At 41.9% G+C, this 22,481-nt stretch overlaps 2 non-coding genes across 2 annotated transcripts; both read left to right on the top strand.

Annotated features, from left to right (window-relative positions):
• Nucleotides 1–6,890: 6,890 nt before the first annotated feature.
• TRNAV-AAC (transfer RNA valine (anticodon AAC)) lies at nucleotides 6,891–6,963 on the top strand. The gene has a single exon. It is a non-coding gene; the product is annotated as a tRNA-Val (tRNA).
• An 8,905-nt stretch (nucleotides 6,964–15,868) lies between these two features.
• TRNAV-AAC (transfer RNA valine (anticodon AAC)) lies at nucleotides 15,869–15,941 on the top strand. Its single transcript has one exon. It is a non-coding gene; the product is annotated as a tRNA-Val (tRNA).
• The last annotated feature ends 6,540 nt before the right edge of the window (nucleotides 15,942–22,481 follow it).

Consider the following 22,481-nt stretch of genomic DNA (forward strand, 5'->3'; position numbering starts at 1 on the left):
CTTAGTCTTCAAGGTGACTACTTTACTTTTCAATACTTTAATGAGGTTTTTTGCAGCAGATTTGCCCAATGCATTGTGTCTTTTGATTCCTTGACTGCTGCTTCCGTGGGTGTTGATTGTGGACACAAGTAAAATGAAATCCTTGACAACTTCAATCTTTTCTCCGTTTCTCATCATGTTGCTTATTGGTCTAGTTGTAAGGATTTTTGTTGTCGTTATGTTCAGGTGTAATCCATGCTGTAGGCTGTAGTCTTTGATCTTCATCAGTAAGTGCTTCAAATCCACTTTACTTTCAGCAAGCAAGGCTATATCATCTTTATAATGCAGGTTGTTAATGAGTCATCCTTCAACCTTGATGCCCTGTTCTTCATATAATCCAGCTTCTCATGTTATTTGCTCAGCATACAGATTAAACACGTATGGTGAAAGGATACAACTCTGATGCACACTTTTTCTGACTCGAAACCACTCATTATCCACTTGTTCCGTTCAAACGACTGCCTCTTGATTTATGCACAGGTCCTCATGAGCACAAATAAGTGTTCTGGAATTCCCGTTCTTCACAATGTTATCCATAATTTCTTATGATCCACACAGCCAAATGTCTATGCATAGTCAATAAAACACAGGTAAATATCTTTCTGGTATTCTCTGCTTCCAGCCAGGATCCATCTGACATCTGCAATGATATCCCTGGTTCCGTGTCCTCTTCTGAATCTGGCTTGAACTTCTGATCGTTTCCTGTTGATTTACTGTTGTAGCCACTTTTGAATGCTCTTCAGCAAAATTTTACTTGTGTATCACATTATTGATATTTTTCAACAATTTCTGTATTCGGTTGGATCACCTTTTTTGGGAATAGGCATAAATATAGATCTCTTCCAATTCGTTGGCCAGGTAGTTGTCTTTCAAATTTTTTGACACAGGTGAGTAAGCACTTCCAGTCCTCCATTTGTTTGTCAAAACATCTCAGTTGGTAGTAGAGTCGGCCTTAATGACGTGGATGGACTCAATCTTTCGGGGCCTTCATTTGCTGATGTGAAATGACTCAAAAATAAGAAGAAACAGCTGCAAACTTCCATCAGTACTCAGAACGTGGAATGCAAGAAGTATGAATCTAGAAAATGAGAACTCATCAAAAATGAAATGTAACACACAAACATTGATATCCTAGGCATTAGTGAGCTGAAATGGACTGGTATTGGCCATGTTGAATTGAACAATCATATGGGACACTATGCCAGGAATGACAAATTGAAGAGAAATACTGTTGCATTCATTGTCAAAAAGAAAATTACAAGATCTATCCTGAAGTACAATGTTGTCAGTGATAAAAATCCATACTGAAGAAACTGAAGAAAATTAGAATAAATCCTCAAGAGCCAAAGTACGACCTTGACTATATCCTACTGAACTTAGAGACCATCTCAAGAATAGATTTGATACATTAAAAACTAATGACCGAACACCAGACGAGTTGTGGAATGATAACAGGACACCATACATGAAGAAATCAAGAGGTCATTAAAAAGACAGGAAAGAAAGAAAAGACCAAAATGGATGTCAGAAGACACTCTCAAACTTGGTCTTGAACATCAAGTAGCTAAGGCAAAAGGAAGAAATGATGAAGTAAAAGAGCTGAACAGAATATTTCAAAGGGCAGTTCGAGAAGACAAAATAAAGTATATAATGATGTGCAAAAGCCTGGAGATAGAAGACCAAAAGGAAAGAATAAGCTCATTATTTCTCAAACTGAAAGAACTGAAGAAAAAATTCAAGCTTTAAGTTGCAATAGAGAAGGATTCCACGGGGAAAATAGTAAATGACGCAGGAAGCATCCAAAGAAGATGGAAGGAATACACAGAGTCGGTATACAAAAAAAAAAAAAAAAAAAAAATTCAACCACTTCAGGAGGTGGCATATTATCAGGAACCAATGGCACTGAAGGCATTGATGAAAAACAAGGTTCCAGGAATTGACAGAATTTCAAGTAAATGACATAGTTCATTAAAAGCAGAGAAGTGTTATTCAGAAGAAGATGGCTTTTGATGGTTATGAGGGTGGGGAGGGAGGAAGAGGGGTATTCACTAACTAGATAGTAGAAAAGAATGATCTTAGGTGAAGAGAAAGACAACACACAAAACAGGGGAAGTCAGCACAACCGAAACAAACCAAAAGCTAAGAAACTGCCTGAATACAACCAAACACTTCAAGGGACATTGTAGCAGGGGCTGGGGTCTGGGGACCATGTTTTTAGGGGACATCTAGGTCAACTGGCATAGAAAAGTTTGTCAAGAAAACATTCTGCATCCCACATTGGTGAGTGACATCTGGTGTCTTAAGAGCTAGCCAGTGGCCATCTAAGATGCATGAATTGGTCCCAACCTGCCTTGAACAAAGGGCAACAAAGAAGACCAAAGAAACAAAGAAAATATGAGCTCAAGAGACAGAAAGGGCCACATAACCAGAGACTCCATCAGCCTGAGACCAGAAGAATTAGATGGTGCCCGGCTACCAAGGACCGCTCTGACAGGGAACACAACAGAGAGTCCCTGATGGAGCAGGACAAAAGTGGAGTGCAGAACTCAAATTCTTGTAAAAAGATCATACTTAATAGTCTGACTGAGACTGGAGGGACCCTGGAAGACATGGGCCCTGCACTCCCTGTTAGCCCCAAACTAAAACCATTCAAGAAGCAAACTCTTCAGACAAAGATTAGACTGGACTATAAGACAAAATGATACTCATGAAGAGTGTGCTTCTTAGTTCAGGTAGATACATGAGACTAAATGAGCAGTTCCTGTCTGGAGGCAAGATGTGAAGGCAGAAATGGATAGGAACTGGTTGAATGGACACAGGCAATCCGGGGTGGAAAGGAGAAGTGTGCTGTCACATTACTGGGAGACCAACTATACACATAACAATGTGTGTATAAATTTTTGTATGAGAAATTAACTTGAACTGTAATCTTTCATTTAAAGCACAATTTAAAAAAAAGTAGAGAAGTGTTTTAGAGAAAAAATCACAGATGAGAATAAGGAGTTCAGGAGTAGTGGAAATCAGGAAGTTCAGGCTATCTTCACTAATAATGTGATATTTGAAGAAGTAGAGTTAGTTATATACTAAGCATTACAACCTAAGGGAAAAGTCAGTGCAAAGGCCCTGAGGCAGAAGGAAGTCTAAAGTGCAGCAAAAAGTCATTGTAACTGTAGCAGCATGAGCAAGGGGAAGAGCAAATTGAGTGGGGAACAGGGAGCTTATGCAGAGCCTTGTAGGTCATTACAAGGATTTTGACTTTTTTTTCTTTCTGAGTACAGTAAGAAGCCAAGCTGAGAGTAAAACAAGGATTAATTGTTGGGTTTTAAATGTCCTGTAGAAAGTATCTTATTTAAGGAAATGGAGGCAAACTCAAGACATATTAAGAAGCTTATAATATTCTGGAACCCTGGCAGCACAGTGGTTAAGAGCTCAGTGCTAACCAAAAGACCAGCAATTTGAATCCACCAGCCGCTCCTTGAAGACCCTATGGGGTCACTACGGTCAGAAATGACTCCACAACAGGTAATCATATTCCACATCGGAGAATATTATGTCATGGGCCAGGCTGTTAGGACTGAAAGTGCTGAGAAGTGGCCATATTCCAGATATATTTTGAAGATAATGCAAAAGATGTTCTGAATGATTAGATATGGGGAACACAGCAAAAACAGAGTCAATGAAGTCTCAAATTCTTTGTCATAAACAGCCAGAAGGAAGAATATGCAGTTAAATGAGATAGGAATCAACATGGTTAAAACATTTTCAGAGGATAGCTATGAATTCCACCTTGGGATATGTTAAGTTTAAGATGTTTATTGTAAGACTTCTAAAAGGAGATGTCCAGTAGGCTAAGAGATACATAATGGTACCCAAAGACCATGTAAAATATAAACCATGAGATGATAAGTTTAGGCAGGTAAATAGAATAAATATAGAAGAGAAGAGGCCTAAGGATTGAGCTCTGAGACTGTCCAATGTTTACCCAAAAGCCAAAGAGGTCTTTGGATCAAAATGGGCAAAGTCATGTTCCTCTTTAAAACAGTCACTTCTTTCCTACTCATCACATTCAGATGAAAATCTAACCTCCATAGTGTGGAGGACCCTCCTTGACCTCCCTGATCCTGCACCTGTTATTCTGCTTACTTTCTCTTCTCTGCCCACTCTGATTCACATCTACAACTGAAGCTCCCCACACTCCACTTGCTCTCAATTCCATATTCCCCTAGGCCAGAATCCCCCCTCCTTTCAACTACTCTTCAACCTCCTCACGTTTTTTTAAATCACCTAAACTATTTTTTTTTAAACTATAAGTTAGCCACCAATTTCCCCAGCAAGTCCTGATCATTAGGATTGGGTGTGTTGCCCCTTTTCTGTGCTCCTGTGAGAAAATCCTGTGATTTTTACCTGTAATTCTACTAAGCAATTTTATTGTAACTAAATCAGTTTGGGAAAATTTGTCATAATGATTGGTTTAGGTGCCCTTTCCCTCTTTCTACTTTGCCATTTCCCTAAGGACGTCAGGTACTTCCACTGATCACCATGAGATTGGGCTGCTCAAAAATTTCTTTAAAATAAATATTCAGCCAAAGTTTGACAAAGATTAACAAAAATATGTGCTAAATGGAATCGTTGTTTATCCTGTTGATCTGATTTCAAAACAAAGAGGGTGAGGCTAGGGATTCTGCTAGTGAGAAAAGTGTTTTTCCCATGTTTACACACAATATTGTTATCAGGTACCCGACCTTTCTCAGAGTCTTAGAAGGCTCTCTTTTGTCACGAGTTTCTAATACTTCGGGAAAAACACATTTTGGCTGCTGAGCATCTTTAACCGGACTCAGCCTTATCAAAATTTAATTTTAGAAAGTAGTAGACAACAGATTGTTTCCAATACCCCAGGTAAGGACAGTGACTTAAGACAGTTGAGATGGAATTAATAACAAAGAAGAGTCTTTGGCGGGGGGACCTTAACTAGACTTTACTGAAAACGGAAAACCGGGCGAACCAAGGGTTATGTACAGGACTGTGGACTCGTAGCAAAACAAAAAACGAGGGAGGGTATCGCCAGCAGGGAAGGAGAGAGCGAGAGCAAGGAGAGGGGGGTGCGGGCTCCCCCTCCCCATTTCATTAAAAAACCAACACAAGAGAAGACACACGCACACAATCAACGTTTGTTCCCGAGTAGAAACATAAATAGGGAAGAATTAAACACTCTGTTTTTCTCTTTTCCAAAGACAAAAACTAACAAACAAACAACTAAAGGAAAAGGGAACGCAAGGTTGCGGCTGCGCCTCGGCGGAATCCGGCCTTGCGGCGGTGTACAAAGGGGCTACTGGGGCGCCCTGGCTTCTGCCACACAGGGCGGCCACTCGCGGGTTTCAGAGGCAACTCGAGGGCTAGGGGTCAAGCGTTCGCCCCCCGGGAGCGGGCGATCCAGCCTGTCGATTCCGAGGCGCCCTCTCCAAGTCCGGGGCACCCTGGGGACATCTCGGGGACCGAGCCCTCTGCAAGTCCTGGGCGCCCCCTCCAAGTACCCTGAACCCACCGGAGCTCCTAAGGTCCGTGCCCTTTCCGGGTCCAGGGCGCCCACGCCCCCATTCCCGAGCTTGCCTCTTAGGGTGTGGGGCCGCACATGAGCCCCTCTGGTGGGCTCATTACCAAGGCACCTGGTGCTGGGAAAGTATCTTCCAGGCGCTATTGACGTGAATGTGGGCCTTCTGCTTGAGCCCAGCCACCTGCTCGCTCAGCAAGGCTGGCCATGGACGCCAGCTTCGTGTTCTGGCTATTAAGCGTCTTCACTTTCTCCTAAAGCAGCGAGATGCGCTCCAGCTTGCGCTTGCAGTACTTGGAGGCAGCGAAGGGATGGCGCAGCCGTTTGCGCTCTGCCTTGATGGGCACTTGCGTGTTCCTGTCGATGGGCGACTACTGCCGGCTCTAGTCGAAGCTGGGCACCACCGGCACCGCCTGCGGCTGGTCTTTGGCCCCTGTGAGGCATGGCAGCCGCCCCAGCGCGCCCGGTATCAGCGGCGGAAGGGCACGAGCTCGGAGGCGGCGGCGAAGGCCACTATGGGGGCGCCACCAGCTGCGGCCAAGGGGCCCATGTAGCTGCTGGAGTTTACACGTTCCAGAGCAGAAAATATGAATCTTATAGATCCCATTAAAAAAAAAAAAAAAAAAACCCAAGCCCACTACCGTGGAGTCGATTTCGACTCCTAGCGACCCTATAGAACAGAACTGCCCCATAGAGTTTCCAAGGAACAGAGCACCTGGCGGATTTGAACTGCTGACCTTTTGGTTAGCAGCCGTAGCAGTTAACCACTATGCCGCCAGGGCTTCCTCTTTTAGAACAGAGGAGTTCATTTGATGTCTAATACATTCACTTGCCACACATTTCCACTTCCATAAGATTCCCACCACGCCCACGACCTTCTCTTGACAGACAGCTGGGCACAGGCCTACAACCACACTCTCTCCCCTTCGGTGCCTCCCGCTAGTGCCAGGGCACAAAGTGGAGAAGGCATGCTGAGCTCGGCCCGTTTGTCCCAGTCCCTAAAGGATCAAGTCCAGTCATCGGGAATTAAAGATCACAGCGTCTTACACCGGCAGAGAAACGAGCCTAGTGTTTCTCAAAACATTTCTTGAAACTTGACCTAGATGTCCCTACCTGGTGTTTGTGAAGGAACTGGGACCCTGTGAGTAGCATTTCTTGGCTATGATTCATTTTCTGATACTGTTCTAAGAATCGGAAAGTGTAAGGGGGAAAAAAAAAGCTCCTCAACCATAAAAATGTCCTGAAGAAAAGCAGAAATTTCAGATGAATCAACTTTGAAACTGAATGTTGCTTTCAAGTGCAAGTTTCCGTGGTGTAGTGGTTATCACGTTCGCCTAACACGCGAAAGGTCCCTGTTTCGAAACCGGGCAGAAACAAATTTCTCATTCTTTTTGTGAATTCTGAATTTACCTCCAGAAACTCTTCATCTGAACTTGCTTCAACCAAGCCCCTAATCTTTACGCTCCATTTGTAGCGCCAGAATTTAAATTAAAAGTATAATGTAGTTGACTTGCCTCCTAGCCCGTCCCCAGATGCTTGTCAGGTACTTCATTTTCCATTGGGTTAGAAAGTTTCTGCAGCCGCTAGAAAGGCGAGGTCTCCATTCTCTTCCGGCACAGGATTCAGAGTGAAGAGTTCTGAGACAATAGTGTGCCTGCTGTACGCAAAACAAACAAACAAAAAACCATATCGTCCAGTCAATTGTGACTCACAGTGATGGTATAAGACAGCATAACTGCACCATTGATTTTCCCAGAGCGGCTCGGGGACTCATACTGCTGTCCTTCTGCATAACACCTCAGCTGTTAACCACATCGCCACCAAGGCTCGGGATATGGAAGAAACCAAAAAACAAACTCGTTGCCGGTCCAGTGGATTCCAACCCATAGCGACCCTAGAGTACAGGGAAAAGTGTCCCATAGACATCCAAGAAGCTGCTGGTGGATTTGAACTGCTGACCTTGTGGTTAGGAGCCATACCTCTTAACTACATTACCAAAAAAAAAAAAAAACCTATTGCCCTAGAGTCAATTCTAACTCATAGCAACCTTACAGCAGAGTGGAGATGTCCCATACGGTTTCCAAGGAGCACCTGGTGGATTCCAACTGGTGACCTTTTGGTTAGCAGCCATAGCATTTAACTACACTCCCAGGGTTTCCAAAAATGAAACAGCTGATCTTAAAAGATATACAGGTGCAGGGGCAGAAGTAGTGAGGCTAAAGCAGGGCGCATGTACTAGAATTGATTTTTACATACAAGTTTGGTAAGGGGTTACAGTTAATGGTGGAAACCATTATGTGTGAGGATTTGTTAAAATCATTATGAAAAGTTCCAGAAAGGAATAACAGTACAAGTGGAAACTCATTGTTTCTTTGTTTCCCTACCTAGCGTTAGAATATTCCATGAAGGGTTCTCTACCTTAACTAACAAAGAACTATGCCACGGGGAAGTTATGCTGTCACAATGGAGCATATTGCAATTTCTTTTTGACTGAACTGAGAACCCATTCTAAGTCACCAAGCCAAGAACAGATGTTGCCAGTTTGTTCCCAAGGAAACCTTGGCTTCATAACTTAATGGAATTTAGCCAAAAAGAAACCTTAAATCAATCATGTTTTCCCATGTTATCTTTCTCACCTTTGACAATAATGTCATTTTTCTTAATTCACTTCCTTCTATAATAGTATGTTGGAGATGCCCTGATGGTGATTCAGTGGATTCATCTAGTCTCTTGTGCCCAGCGCACGCTGGCAAATCCCTCATTGCAATAACCATCTTTGTCTGTGCTGAATAAAAATCTCATTTGATTAAATTTGATTCTGGGGTCATTTTCCCCCATGGCAGACAAGATGATGGCTGTCAGTGTAGGCAGAAGTAGTCAGAGTCTGGATATATTTTGAAGAAAGAGAAAAGAGAAATTTCTGAACAACCGGATGTGAGGTATGAGAGAAAGAGGGAAATAAATGATGACTTTTTGTTCAAGGTTTTTTTGCCTGAAAGAGTGAAAGAATTGAGTTGCAATTAACTGAAATGGGAGTTCAGCTTTATACATGCTAATTTTTAAGATGCTTAGTATAAATCATTCAAGTGGTAATGCCAAGGAATCAGTTGTGTATACAAGACGTGAGGTTAATGGAGTGGTCTAGACTGCAGATTACAAGTTTGTGAGTTGTACACATATAAAGCAAACCCATTTTCATCAAGTAGTTAAGGGCTTGGCTACCAGTCAAAAAGTCACCAGTACAAACCCACCAGCCACTCCACAGGAGAAAGATGTGGCAGTATGCTTCCGTAAAGATCATAGCCTTCAAAACCCTGTGGGGCAACCCTGCTCTCTGTCCTATAAGGTTGCTATGGGATGATGTGGGCATGCAAAAGATTTAAATCATGAGAATGGGTGAGATTACCACGGAGTGAGTGTATATACAGAAGAGATTCAAGGACCAATCTGTGGGACATTCTACTATAGAATGGGTGAGGAGAGGCAAAACAAACACAGGATATTGAGAAAGATGAGCAAGTGAGATAGAAAGACAGTCAGGACAGCAGTGTCTTGGAAGTAAAAAAAAAAAAAGTTTTAAGACAGCAAGTGTGTTTATGGACACTGAGAAGTTGTCTTAATTTCTTAGTGCTGCTGTAACAGAAATACCGCAAGTAGTTTTGTTTAAGGAACAGAAATTTATTTTCTCACAGTTTAGGAGTCGGGATTCAGGGCCAGCTCTAAGGGAATGCTCTTTCTCTGTTGACCCTGGGGGAAAATCTTTGTCTCAGTTTCTATAGCCCCAGGGTTCCTGGGTTCCTTGGTAATCCTCACATGGACTTCTGTCTTCTTCCCTGTTTGTTCTCCCTTATCTCAGTGCCAAACTGTTATTTTTTTTATCTCAAAAGTCACTAAAGAAATATCCTACACTGTTATGGCCTCTTTCACATAACAAAGAAAACTGCTTCCAAAATGGGATTAAATCTCCAGGTATAAGGGTTTGGATTCCAACACATATTTTGGCAGGACCTAATGGAATCCATAACAAAAGTTAAGAAGGATAAGGCCTTGAAAGAGGGAGAAGTCATTGGTAATCCTGACAAGAACTTTCCATGAACTGGTTGTGTCAAAAAAGCAGAATGCAGCGGATTTAGAAACAGCAGGAGAGAAACATTAGACAGTAAATCTGCATAACTCTTTAGAGGGGATTTTTTATAAGACCATCTGAGAAATAGGATAGTAGCTAGAGGGATATGTTTGGTCAAAAGAAACCATTTTAAGATAGAAGGTGAATAGCATATTTGAACGTTCATGAGAATAACTGGATAGGACCAAATTGAGAGGTTTACACATTCACTCTAACTTTGGCACTGGTCTAGATAATGGTAAGGGGGGCGGGGGATGGGGGGAATCTCCCTTCATGGGCAAAAATTATACTGAAAGCCAACTGGTAGTTAAAATTAAAAAAGCAAAATATGTATTTTGTCTCACTGTGATTATTTTAGCAACTAAATATCAATTTCCACAGCACTTAAGGGCAGTGCAAGGGGTAAGCAGACAGTCAGGTAGAGGACATAATCAGATAGAGAAAGTGATTGACGGCCACACGGAGACACAGTGTGCTGGACCCTGAAAAAGGGACAAGGAGAAAGGGATGCTCAAACGGACAGCCACCATCAGACGCACACTCCATCCCCAAGACCATCACCACTCCAAGTCTGGTTTTCTTCACTAAAATTTCTATCTTAAGGGTTTATGTCACTCATTCCAAAAAAACTGTTTTGCCTTCTTTTCTCCCACCCCCGTTAGAGGGGGAGCAAGGTGGGTATAAGTGTGACTACTGAGGATTAAGGAAATTAAGTCGACATTTGATCCAGATTTGATGTCACAGAGGCTATTTTCAAAGCTCAGCTGAGTGCAAAGGAAGGACAGCAAAATCTTTTTGATGGAAAAGCAACTTCTTCCTTGGCCCTTAGGGGGATCGAACCGGCAAACTCGTCCTAGACACAGTGTACTGGACCCTGAAAAAGGGAGAAGGAGAAAGAGATGCTCAAACGGACAGCCACCATCAGAGGCACACCCCATCCCCAAGACCATCCCCACTCCAAGTCTGGTTTTCTTCACTAAAATTTCTATCTTAAGGGTTTATGTCCCTTGTTCCAAAAAAACTCTTTTGCCTTTTTTTCTCCCACCCCCGTTAGAGGGGGAGCAAAGCCGGTATAAGTGTGACTACTGAGGATTAAGGAAATTAACTCAACATTTGATCCAGATTTGATGTCACAGAGGCTATTTTCAAAGCTCAGCTGAGTGCAAAGGAAGGACAGCAAAATCTTTTTAATGGAAAAGCAACGTCTTCCTTGGCCCCTACGGGGTTCTATCCCCTTAGGGGCCAAGGAAGAACTCAGCTTTACCACCAACACTCTAGCTAGCTGAGCTAAGCAGCCACCCGTGCAATGTTTCCTCCACATTCAGAATGCACAAAGATTGCTCCTTCTCTCTTCACTCATCCAAAGGATACTCTCTTTTACATAATCTTAACTATGACTAAATGACACTATGTTTTCAACCTTCTCTTTATGTTTTCTATTTCCCCTTTCCGCACTTCCGCAAGGAGAAAAAGAAACACAAAAACTGCCTCCAGCAGGAATGAATTCGCTCCCTCTGTGGAACATTAGATGTTCTGGAGCTCGTGGATTTCGTCCGGACAGAAACATTCACTAGAGACACCCCCCCCCCCCCCCCCGCCACCGAAGGATTTGGTTGATTTGTTCCCAGCTCAGGGCGTGAGAATTTCTTTCCAGATGGGAAGGAACCTCCTAGGCGGATCTGCCCTGCTGGCTCCTGTATCCTGGGGTGATGCCACTTCTCTGTGCTTCCTGAAAACGTCCTGCGGTGTGAATCTCTGTTGGTCCATTTTGCGATTTTATTGTCATTAGCTGCTTACGAGGACTGTATTATCTCGTTCTTCACTCTTATGGTATCCCTGGTGCCTGCACAGCAGGGTTGTTGGCTCAATAAATTAAGTTCACAATGGGGAAAAAGCGTACAGTAAATCATGTTTGCAATGATCAGGTCCTAGAAAAATAAAAAAAAAGGCTCTAGATTTTGCTAAAAAGAAAATATATTCCTTTAATCGTTAACTGCGATTTTCAAACAGTGGAGTTGAAAACACTCAGATTATTTCGGACGTGTCAAGCTGCTCTCTCTTTCCCAGGCACCCCCAGAACAAACAGGGACTCTGGGGTGGAGAAGCACAGATGCCACCATATTCTTTCGGCTGATCTGGGGGCAAATGCCATCTCTAAACTCAGCACAAATGTGTGGGTCAGCCATGCCAAGCGATGCTTAAGGCAGAGCCTGGAAAAAGGCAGCTCACTCTTAGCTAAGAAGAAAACAAAAGGTCTGTTAGGGGAAAACTGATTCCAAAATGGGATTAAATCTCCAGGTATAGGGGTTTGGATTCCAACACATATTGAAAAGGAAGGGGAGAAGAAAGAAAAGAAAAGTATATCAGTGTTTACATTCTCCTCCAGTAAATCAAATAAATGGAACAAGGAAACCTCAGGCATATTTCAAAGAATTAGGCGTGTGTGAGGCAAAATATGAGGATGTTTGATGCCCCAGGTCCGGACAGTACAGAGCCCAGTCTTGCAAACCACCTAAATCCCACGTATCTAGCCCTGTAGCTTGTCATTCTGGGGTCATATCCCTGCAGCTGCCCAGCCCCAAGTGCTGACCTACAGGCCTCTAGAGTTCAGTCCTAAGAACCTTGTACACTGGCTCCTAAAGGATCATTTTCTTTCACTAGAGAGCATACACAGGAGAAATTGCCATGGGACAGTATTGAGGAGTTTCTTGAAATCAAATCCTCCCTTCCGCCATGCCAGCCTGCTTGTCTTTACAAAGGAACTGGGTACTTGAGTGAAGGCTTTGACTATTATGAGTAATGGAGTTTGGTTAATTTTAACACACAAATAGTATGAGTGAAAAAATCGCACCATCTCTGTGACAATTTCCTGAAGGAAAAGGCTTTGAGATTATCCAGCCTGGGACATCTAGAAAAACTCTAGTTTATCCTGTGCAGGAAAGTTGCAACTGAAAGCAAGTTTCCTTGTAAATGCGGTTATCAGGTTTGCCCAATGCAGGAAAGGTCTTGCTTTGCAACTGGGTGGGAAATGTCTGTTTTTTGAATGTTAGAACTGAACTCATTTTGTATCAGAGATCCTCCCTTCTAACCCCACCAATAAAAACCAAACCAAATCTGTTGTGGTCCAGGTGATTCTGACTCATAGTGACTCTATAGGGCAGAGTAGAACCGCTCCAGAGAGTTTCTAAGTAGCGCCTGGCGGATTTGGTTAGCAGCCTCAGCATTTAGCCACTTTGCCACCAGGGTTTCCACCCAGCATCTGAGTGTATGTATTTTGATCAGCCTAAAAAAAACCTCATGCCCTCTCTGAAGTCCTGGGCTTGAAAGCAGGGCAGTGTGTCCCTAGAGACATTGGTACCCAGGTGATCCCTCCACCCCCAGGGCATTCCAGCCCCTCCCATCCCCCCAATTGTCTTTGATTCCCTGGACTCCAAGTGGGGGGAGGTGGGTGTCAGCAGAATGAGGTGCCTGCCCCAGGAATCCCAGGCTGCAGGGGCAGTGGATCAGGCTCCCTTCAGAATCCAGAGAGAGGGATTTACTGCTTCATGCCAAGTGAAGATTTCAAATTCTAGAAGGAAAGAGCTCCTCTGAAGTGGAACACTAGGGCCTCCAGAGTCAAGACCAATGTCATTAGGAGCCTCCACTGATTTTTTTCTTCTCGTCAAATGTCTTGTTCATTTGCTGTAATTAACATGGTGTTATTAATATTGTGAGAAGGATGTCTGGTGCATTATATACCAGAATGATGTCCGGTGTACATAAAGTAGAGCAGAAAGTCAATAGTAACTGCAGCACAGTGCAATGGGGAGAGTAGTAGGAGAAAGGGCCAGAGAGGAAATTGAGTGGGGAGTAGGGAGATTACGTAGCACCTTGCACGTTATTATAAGAATTTTCACTTTTTCTTTCTTTTTTATTTTATTTTTTTGAGTGCAGTAAGGAGCCATTGCTGGATTGTAAGCAGTGAGTACAATAAGGAGTTCTTTTGGGGTTTTAAAAAGGATCCCCCTAAACGTTCTGTAGAAAGCATCTTTTTAAAGCAAATGGAGGCAACCTCAAGACATATTAAGAAATACTAATAATACTCCAAATCCGAGAATATTACGGCTTGGGGAATGCTAGTAAGAATTAAAGTGTGGAGAAGTGGCCAAATTGCAGATATATTTTAAAGATAAAGCAATGAAAGTGTTCTGAGTGACTGGATCTGGGGAATAGAGCAAAACTGGAATCACTGAAGATGCCAAATTCTTAGTCCTAACCAGCTGGAGGAATAGAGCTGCAGCTAAGTTAGACAGGGATCAATACGGTTGGATCAGTTTCAGAGGATACATATGAAACTCGGTTTGGGATATGTTAACTATAAAATGCTTATTGTAAGACTTCAAAGAGGAGATATCCATTAGGCTAGAGGTACACAACGGCACTCAGATGAAGACCATGGGAAATGTAAATCATTAGACAATGAGCTTAGCCAGGGGCTTACAATAAATGGAGAAGAGAAGAGGCCTAAGGATTGAGCTCTGAGACATTCCAGTGTTTAATCAAAAGCCAAAGAGGTCTTTGGATCAAAACAGGCAATGTCATGTTCCTCCATAAAACAGTCACTTCTTTCCTACTCACCACATTCAGATTAAAATCTAACCTCCCTACTGTGAAGGACCCTCCCTGACCTCCCTGTTCCTGCACCTATTATTCCACTTAGTTTCTCTTTTCCGCACACTCTGATTGAAACCTACAACTGCAGCTTCCCACACTCCAGTTACTCTCTATTCCATATTCACCCAAGGCTTGAATTCCCCCTCCATTCAACTACTCTTCAACAACTTTACTTATTTTTTAAATCCAATAAAGTATAGATTAGCCACCAATTCGTCCAGCAAGTTGTGATCATTAGGACTCGGGATGATGCCTCTTTTCTGTGCTTCTGTGAGGAAACCCTGATATTTGTATCCGTCATTCTACTCAGCAAGTTTATTATAACTAAATTACTGTGAGAACATTTGTCATAATGATCAATTGAGGTATCCCTTCCCTCTTTCTAGTTTGCCATTTCCCTAAGGACATCAGGTACTTCCAGTGACTACGATGGGATTGGGCTGCTCAATAAAAAAAATTATTTCTTTAAAATAAATATTAAAGCAAATTTTTGAGAAAAGTTAACAAACTAACATGTGTGTTAAATGGAATCTCTGTTTATCCTGCTGATTAATTTCAAAAAAAAAAATAGGCAGGCTTGAGATTGTGCTAATAAGAAAGAAACATGTTTTTCCCCTCCTTTACCCACAATACTTTCATCAGTTCCTGGTTTAGCTGCCACAGAAGGAGACATAATGTGATCTTTCTTAGAGGCTGAGAAATCTCTCCTATCAAGAGTTTCTAATACTTCCCGGACAAGCACATTTTTCCTGGCGAGCACTTTCACCAAGATTCTGCCTTCGGAAAGTTTAATTTAGAACCTAGTAGAAAGCCGATTGTTTCCAACATCCGGGTAAGGACAGTGATTTAAAAAAAAAAAAAAAAAAGTGATTTAGGACAGTTGAAATGGAGTGAAGAACAAAGAAGAGTCAAGTACATCACGAAGGTCATTTACCCGCTATAAAACAGATTAAAAGGTATCGGACACCGAGTTCATCAGATATGAGTGAGACAAAACTGAAGAGAAGTTCATTTGGCGAATAATAGGCTCACTCGCCACAGATTTCACTTCCACAAAGCCCACACCACGGCCACGACACAGAACTGGGCACAGCCTGATACCATACCCTGTGGGCCTCAATCGCTCCCGCTACTACCAGGGCACAAAGTGCAGAATCCCTACTGAGCTCAGATGGTTCGTACTAGTTCCTAAAGGTTCCAGTTCGGACAGCCGGAGATGACGATAATTACGCCTTGCGCCGCCAAAGAAGTGAGCCTAGAACTTATCAAGAAATTCCTTGGAACTCGCCCTCGATTTTGCTACCTGGTGCTTGGAAAGGAATTGGGTCATTGGGAGTAGCGTGTGCTTGGCTATGATTTATCTTGTTCTGACATTGGTGATTGTAAGCATCGGAAAGTGTGAGGGGGAAAAAATGCCCTTCAATCATGAAGACACATCCTAATACAAAGGCACAAATTTCAGATTCAGCATCTTTCAAGCAAAAAGGTATCAACACAAAGAGGTTTCCGTAGTGTAGTGGTTATCACATTCGCCTAACACGCGAAAGGTCCCCGGTTCGAAACCTGGCGGAAACAGACGGGTCCTTCCTTTTGTGAATTCTGAATTTGCTCCAGAAACTCTTCATCTGCATATGCTTACGTTTCAACCAACCCCATAAGCTTCACGTTGCCCTTTCAACCCCCGACTTTAAATTACCAGAATAACATAGCCCACTTGCTTCCTTGTCCTCCCACAGCACTTTGTCAGGTCCTCGGTTTTCTATTCGGTTAGAATGTATTGTGCACCCGCTGCAGTAGCTAGCCATAGGAGGAGGCGAGGTCCCCATCAGTTCTGGGCACAAGATTCAGAGTGAAGGGTCCTGAGACTGCAGTGTGGCTGCTGTATGCAGGAAGGATCAAGAAGCCAATTGTAACTGCGGCAGAGTGAGCAAGGTGGAGAGAGTACTAGGACCAAACAAATCCAGTGGATGCTTGTTAGGTCTGTCAAAGCGTCAATGTAAGGAGAATTTTCTAAGAAGAGAAATGATAGTGTTTTATTGCGGAATAGGTAACAACAACAACAACCCAGGTCAGTGAATCACTGGGAGGTCTTCAAATTCTGAAAGAAGAGAAGCATTTTTATGCATGAGGGCTAGGGACCACAGATGAGATAGGTAAACCTGTTGTTGCGAAGTTGATTCAGACTCAGGACGACCTATAGGACAGAGAACTGTCCTGTAGGATTTCCAAGGAGGGGCTGGTGGATTCTAACTGCTGACCTTTTAGCTAGCAGCCAAGGTCTTTCCTTTTTTGAATTTTTTTTTTTTGTGTGCTTTAAGTGAAAGTTTACAAATCAAGTCAGTCTCTCATACAAAACCTATTATACTCCTTGCTATATACTCCTAGGTGCTGTCCCAGTAATGAGACCGCTCACTCCTTCTCTCCACCGTGTGTTTCCATGTCCATTCAGCCAGCTTCTGTCCCCCTCAGCCTTTGCATCTCCCCTCCAGACAGGAGCTGCATGCATAGTCTCATGTGTCTACTTGATCCAAGAAATCCACTCCTCACCAGTATCATTTTGTGTCTTATAGTCCAGTCCAATCCCTCTGTCTGAAGAATTGGCTTCAGGAATGGTTCCTGCCTTGGGCTAACAGAAGGTCTGGGGACCGTTACCTCCATGGTCCCTCTGGTCTCAGTCAGACCTTTAAGTCTGGCCTTTTTATAAGAATTTGAGGTCTACATCTCACTGATGTCCTGCTCCTTCAGGGATTCATTGTTGTGCTCCCTGTCTGGGCAGGTATCGGTTGTAGCCAGGCACCATCTAGTTCTTCTGGTCTCAGGCTGATGTAGTCTCTGATTTATGTGGCCCATTCTGACTCTTGGGCTCACACTTACCTCCTGTCTCTGGTGTTCTTCATTCTCCTTTGCTCCACGTGCTTGAGACCAGCTGTTGTCTCTTAGATAGCCACTTGCTAGCGTCTGAGACCCAAGACGCCACACTCCAAAATGGGATGAAGAATGTTTTCTTAACAGATTTTATTATGCCAGTTGACCAAATGTCCCCTGAAACCATGGTCCCCAAACCCCAGACCCTGCTTTGCTGGCCTTTAAAGCATGCGGTTTATTCAGGAAAGTTCTTTAGCAGCCAAGTTCTTAACCACTTTGCCACCCAGGCTCCATGAGACACATATGAGGTGTAAATAAACCTTCCATAATGTCAATTAATGATCACAAATTTGGGGAGACAAATGGCATGCATAAACATCATTTCAGGGAATATTCTCATCTTTTCCTTTCTGGAACATTCTTATCACTTGCTTATGCATAAACCACAATATGGTCATACCTCACTTACAAGCGATCTTTCTGAGATCAAAAATTTTTTTTTTCATATGATTACATAGTTGTTCACTTAAGGTGGGGTTCACATATTTTGAAAGCAGAAGAAAAAAAGGCATAAAGCACAAACGGAAGTTTCAATTCAAACCTGCGCCAGTCAGTCATGCCATTAACCCCAGTTTTAAGGTGCTCTTTCACAAATAACTCCTCTGATCATGAATCTCCACAGAGACTTTGTGATACCATTACATTAATGCTTTTTTTTCCATGGACCCCTGGTGGTGTAGTGGTTAAGAGTTTAAATGGTCAGCAGTTTTAATCCACCAGCTGCTCCTTGGAAACCCCATCAGGTAGTTAGACTGTGTTCATAGGGTTGCTATAGGTCAGAATCGACTCAACAGCCATGGGTTTGGGTGCTTCTTGTTTTCTTTTCTTTTCCATGGATGTACTCTATGGATGTTTTCCTTCTGTACTTTAAACATCATATACAGACGGCCTCTTTTACCATGCCATACCTCATATTCTCTGCTTCTGTAATCATCTGGTTGGGGGCACATATAAAGCAAGGCCAGATTTGAAGGAATAACTTGGCATTTTCAAAACACTAACTCAAGGTTTGAAACTAGAGTCCCTACAAATTTGGCTTTCGTAGGGATATTAAGAAAAGGCATATCAGGGATAGGAGACACTGAATGAAGTTAAGTAGCTTTTTGGAGAATTTTTCTGATATGTTGTTGCATGTCTCCCTGCCGCATTTACCTAGTCATAATAAGAAGTATTAAAAACGGCACAGATAAATACTAAACAAAATCCTTAAAATTCAGCAATGTGCATGAGGTCTCATTCCTCGATGTGAAGTTGTCTACTTCAGATCTAGTCAGCTTCTGGCCACTGGGGCCTTTGGATAGAATCTTGAAGTCCCCAGAAGGATGGTGTGTCCAAAGAGATGTTTTTGGCTTTCTTAAGTTGAGATAAAAAGATTTAAGGTTTAATTTTTGGAGTTTCCTTGTACATGGAATGGTGAGGAGAACTAATTATGGTCCTTTTCATAAGTACAATATAGTCGAATATATCTTAATATTATGGTCAAACATTTTCAGGGAAAAGTAAAATTTACTTGCAAATGACAAACTTAAAAATGCTTACGGATGACTTATTATAATAATTCTAAAAAGTGATGGACTTGATGGAAACATATTATATAACTAATGTAAGGTTAAATGAATTCAATTAAAAAATTCTTTAGATGAAACTATTGTTAATCATAATGATTAATGTTAATTTCAAAGAGCTTTAGATATATAATCATCTTGGGAAAGAATACTAAATAGTTAGGATATACCAAGAATATACCAAGATTACTAAGTTTTTTTTTTTTTAACAGTATCTGAAGAGTAATAAGAAATTTCCCGAATAAATAATGTGAATTTCCCAGTTAAAACCCTGTCATGACATGTGGACCAGAACCTGCCCACAAATATTTTCAGGATCTCAGGTTTCTTGGAAGGATAATTTTCCCACTGAAAGTATTTGCTGTCCTCCAGTGGGGGCCTGATCAATGTTGAAAATATGAAAGAAAAGATCTTTGGTAAATATTCACTAAGGTGGGAGGCTTAGGTAGGAGGCAGTGGTAACAGAAGTGTGACTGGGTCAAATTCTTCTCTTTTTGGTTTTGTATGACTTCATAAGTGTAGATGGATGGATTTTATTTAGATGTTTTGACTAAAGCTGAAAATTAAAGAAAAAGTTGCTCAGAGGAAAGAAAACACAGGTACAAATAATCATTTTCCCAAAGAGATTCCTGAAATTCTAAATTAGTGTATTAGGACAGATTTTAAAAGGCACATGAAAGAGAGATTTATTTCCTAGTTTCTTTGAATAGAAAGGAACTTGAGTCAGCTTTGTTATCAGAAGCAAAGAAGGAGGAGGCTTTGGCAATGAAACAGAGGGGGTAGGAATTGAAATTTAACCCTGCAATTCTTTAATCTGTTTAGTAATTTAGAGATGGTGTCTTGAAAGAAAGTAAAAACCAAAAGAGCGAAACCTGTCTTTAAGGAGCTCAAATAAAAATCCAAATACAATCTTTTGCCTGCAAGAATCAAAACAAGAACCAAAAAAACTACACAAGGACCAAACAAACTATAAAAATTGCAAGAACCCAAACAAGTCTACAGTACAACTTAAAAAACTTTGATGCAAGCAAGCAGAGTTTGTTTTCAAGAGGTTATTTAGGTTAAGCAGACTCTGAGAAATTATGGAATTGGAGACCAGAGTCTGGGTCCTCCAATTTTTGGGTGTGTGAAAGATAATGCAACATCAAATCCCACTTGTGACACCAAATACATCAAAGTGTAAAACTAACAAGAAATCTGTAAGGAGAGAAATGGTAGATTTTATTGTAGAATAGAAAACAACCAAAACAACAACCCAGCTTGGGGTAACACTGAGAATGACTCCTGTGTTGCATTAGCACTGGGAGATGCTTCAGATTATGTAAGCGGGGCGGGGGGGGGGAGAGTTTTATGCATGAGGACTGGGTGTTACACATGTGTTACATATGAGTCAAAAGTAAACTTTTCACAAGGTCAGTTAATCATCAGATTTTCTGTGAGCAATGTGTGTACATAAACACCTTTCTATGGAACATTATGGCCATTACGTTCCTGAAACATTCTATTGCTTGCTTATTCATGAACTACAACTTTGTCATACATCAGTTGAAAGTGTTCTTTCTTAGAACAAATCATATTTATCATAGCACAAACACATAATTGTTAACTCAAGGGGTAGAGGATGCACATATGCTGAAAGCAGAAGAAAAAGGGGATATAAGACAAGGGAAGTTTCGATTCAAACCTGAGTCAGTCAGTCATGTCAAGCATCTCAGTTTTAATGTGTTCCTTCACAGGCCTTTATTTATTCATTCATTTCATTTATTGAAATGAAAAAAGTCTGTTTTGGCTTCTCTTTCATGCAGTGAATTGGGAACATGCATATTCTTTTTTTTTTTTTTTATTGAACTTGAGATGAAAGTTTACAGAACAAACTAGTTTCTCTTTAAAAGTTTAGTGTACATATTGTTCTATGACTTTGGTTAACAATGCACACGATGTCAACACTCTGCCCTCTCCTCCTTGGGTTCCCTATTGCCAGCTTTCCTGTCCCATCCTGCCTTCTAGTCCTTGCCCCTGTGCTTTTGTGCCCCTTTCGTCTTGTTTTCTTTTCTGGGCCTGTCTGATCTTTGGCTGAAGGATGAACCTCAGGAGTGACTGTATTACTGAGCTGAAAGAGTTCCTGGGGGTCATACTCTCAGGGTTTCTCCCGTCTCTGTCAGATCAGTAAGTCTGATCTTTTTTGTGAATTTCAATTTTATTCTACATTTTTCTCCAGCTCTGTCCCAGACCCTCTATTGTGATCTCTTTCAGAGCAGTCAGTGGTGGTAGCTGGGCATCATCTAGCTCTACTGGACTCAGTCTGGTGGTAGATGTGGTCCATTGGTACTTTGGACTACTCCGTCTCTTGTAAGTTGAGTTTTCTTCATTCTTCATTTTTCCTTGCTCCTGAAGGGGTGAGACCAGTGGAGTATCTTAGATGGCTGCTCACAGGCTTTTAAGACCCCAGCCACTACTCCCCAAAGTAGAATGTAGAACATTTTCTTTCTAAACTATGTTATGGCAATTGAGCTAGATGTTCCCTGAGACCATGGTTCCCACAGCCCTCAGCCCAGCAATTCGGTCCCTCAGAGAGTCTGGATGTGTATGGAGCTTCCATGACCTTGTCACAGGCCATTTTTGAAGGCCACCATCACTCTAATAAAATGAGGAGATGATGGGATTTAAGAGCTGAAGTAACTCCTTGTGACCTGTTTTCTTCAAAGTCCTTTGCCTGTTCTGTGGAGAATATTTTTTACAGAGAAAAGAATAGATTGAAGGAGATCTGTTAAGTCCCTTTCCTCATGCTACATGTGAGAAATGCCAATGGCTTGAATATGACACCCCCCCAAAAAAGTCAAATTTTTTGCTATTTTTGCTATTGAGTTTAACTGTCCCAATAAGGCTTTCAAGGAGTGCTGCTGGGTTCAAACTGCCGAGCTTTTGTTTAGCAGCCATAGCTATTAACCACAGCCACACCAGGGTTCTTGACATGATGTAGAGGACCTTAAATTTATATAGGTGCCTAGCCAGAAGTAGTGAGACTGAAGTAAGGTCCCGGGGCTAGAATCTAGTTTTATACAAAAGTTTGTTAAGGGGTAATAGTTAAACCTGGAATCCATTTGGTGTGAACATTTGTTAAAATCATTATGAATAGTTCCGGAAAGAAATGAGAGTACACACTGAACTTATGGTTTCATCGTTTCTTATACCTAGGGGAGGAATGGTCCATGAAGGGTACTTTATCTTAGCCAACAAAGAGGCCATGCTATAGGGAAATTATAGTCTCACAAAGGAGCATATTGCAATGTCTGACAACCTGTTTCAAGTCACTAAGCCAAAAGTGGATGTTGCCGGGTTGTTCCCAAGGAAACATCCCCATAGTAACTAAATGGTACATAACCAACATAGAATCCTTAAACCAATCATGTATCCCCATATGTTATGTCTTCTGCCTTTGACAATAGTGTAATTTTTCTTAATTTACTTCCTTCTGTAATAGTATATTAGAGACTCTCTGATTGTGATTCCAGGGATTCTGCTAGTCTCTTGTGTCTTGTGCACACTGGCAAATCTCTCGTGGGAATGATCATCTTTGTCCTTGCTCAAGAAAAATCTCTTCTGATTAAATTTGATTCTGGGCTCT

Source organism: Elephas maximus, chromosome 1, assembly GCF_024166365.1.
Source record: "Elephas maximus indicus isolate mEleMax1 chromosome 1, mEleMax1 primary haplotype, whole genome shotgun sequence".
NCBI lineage: Eukaryota > Metazoa > Chordata > Mammalia > Proboscidea > Elephantidae > Elephas > Elephas maximus.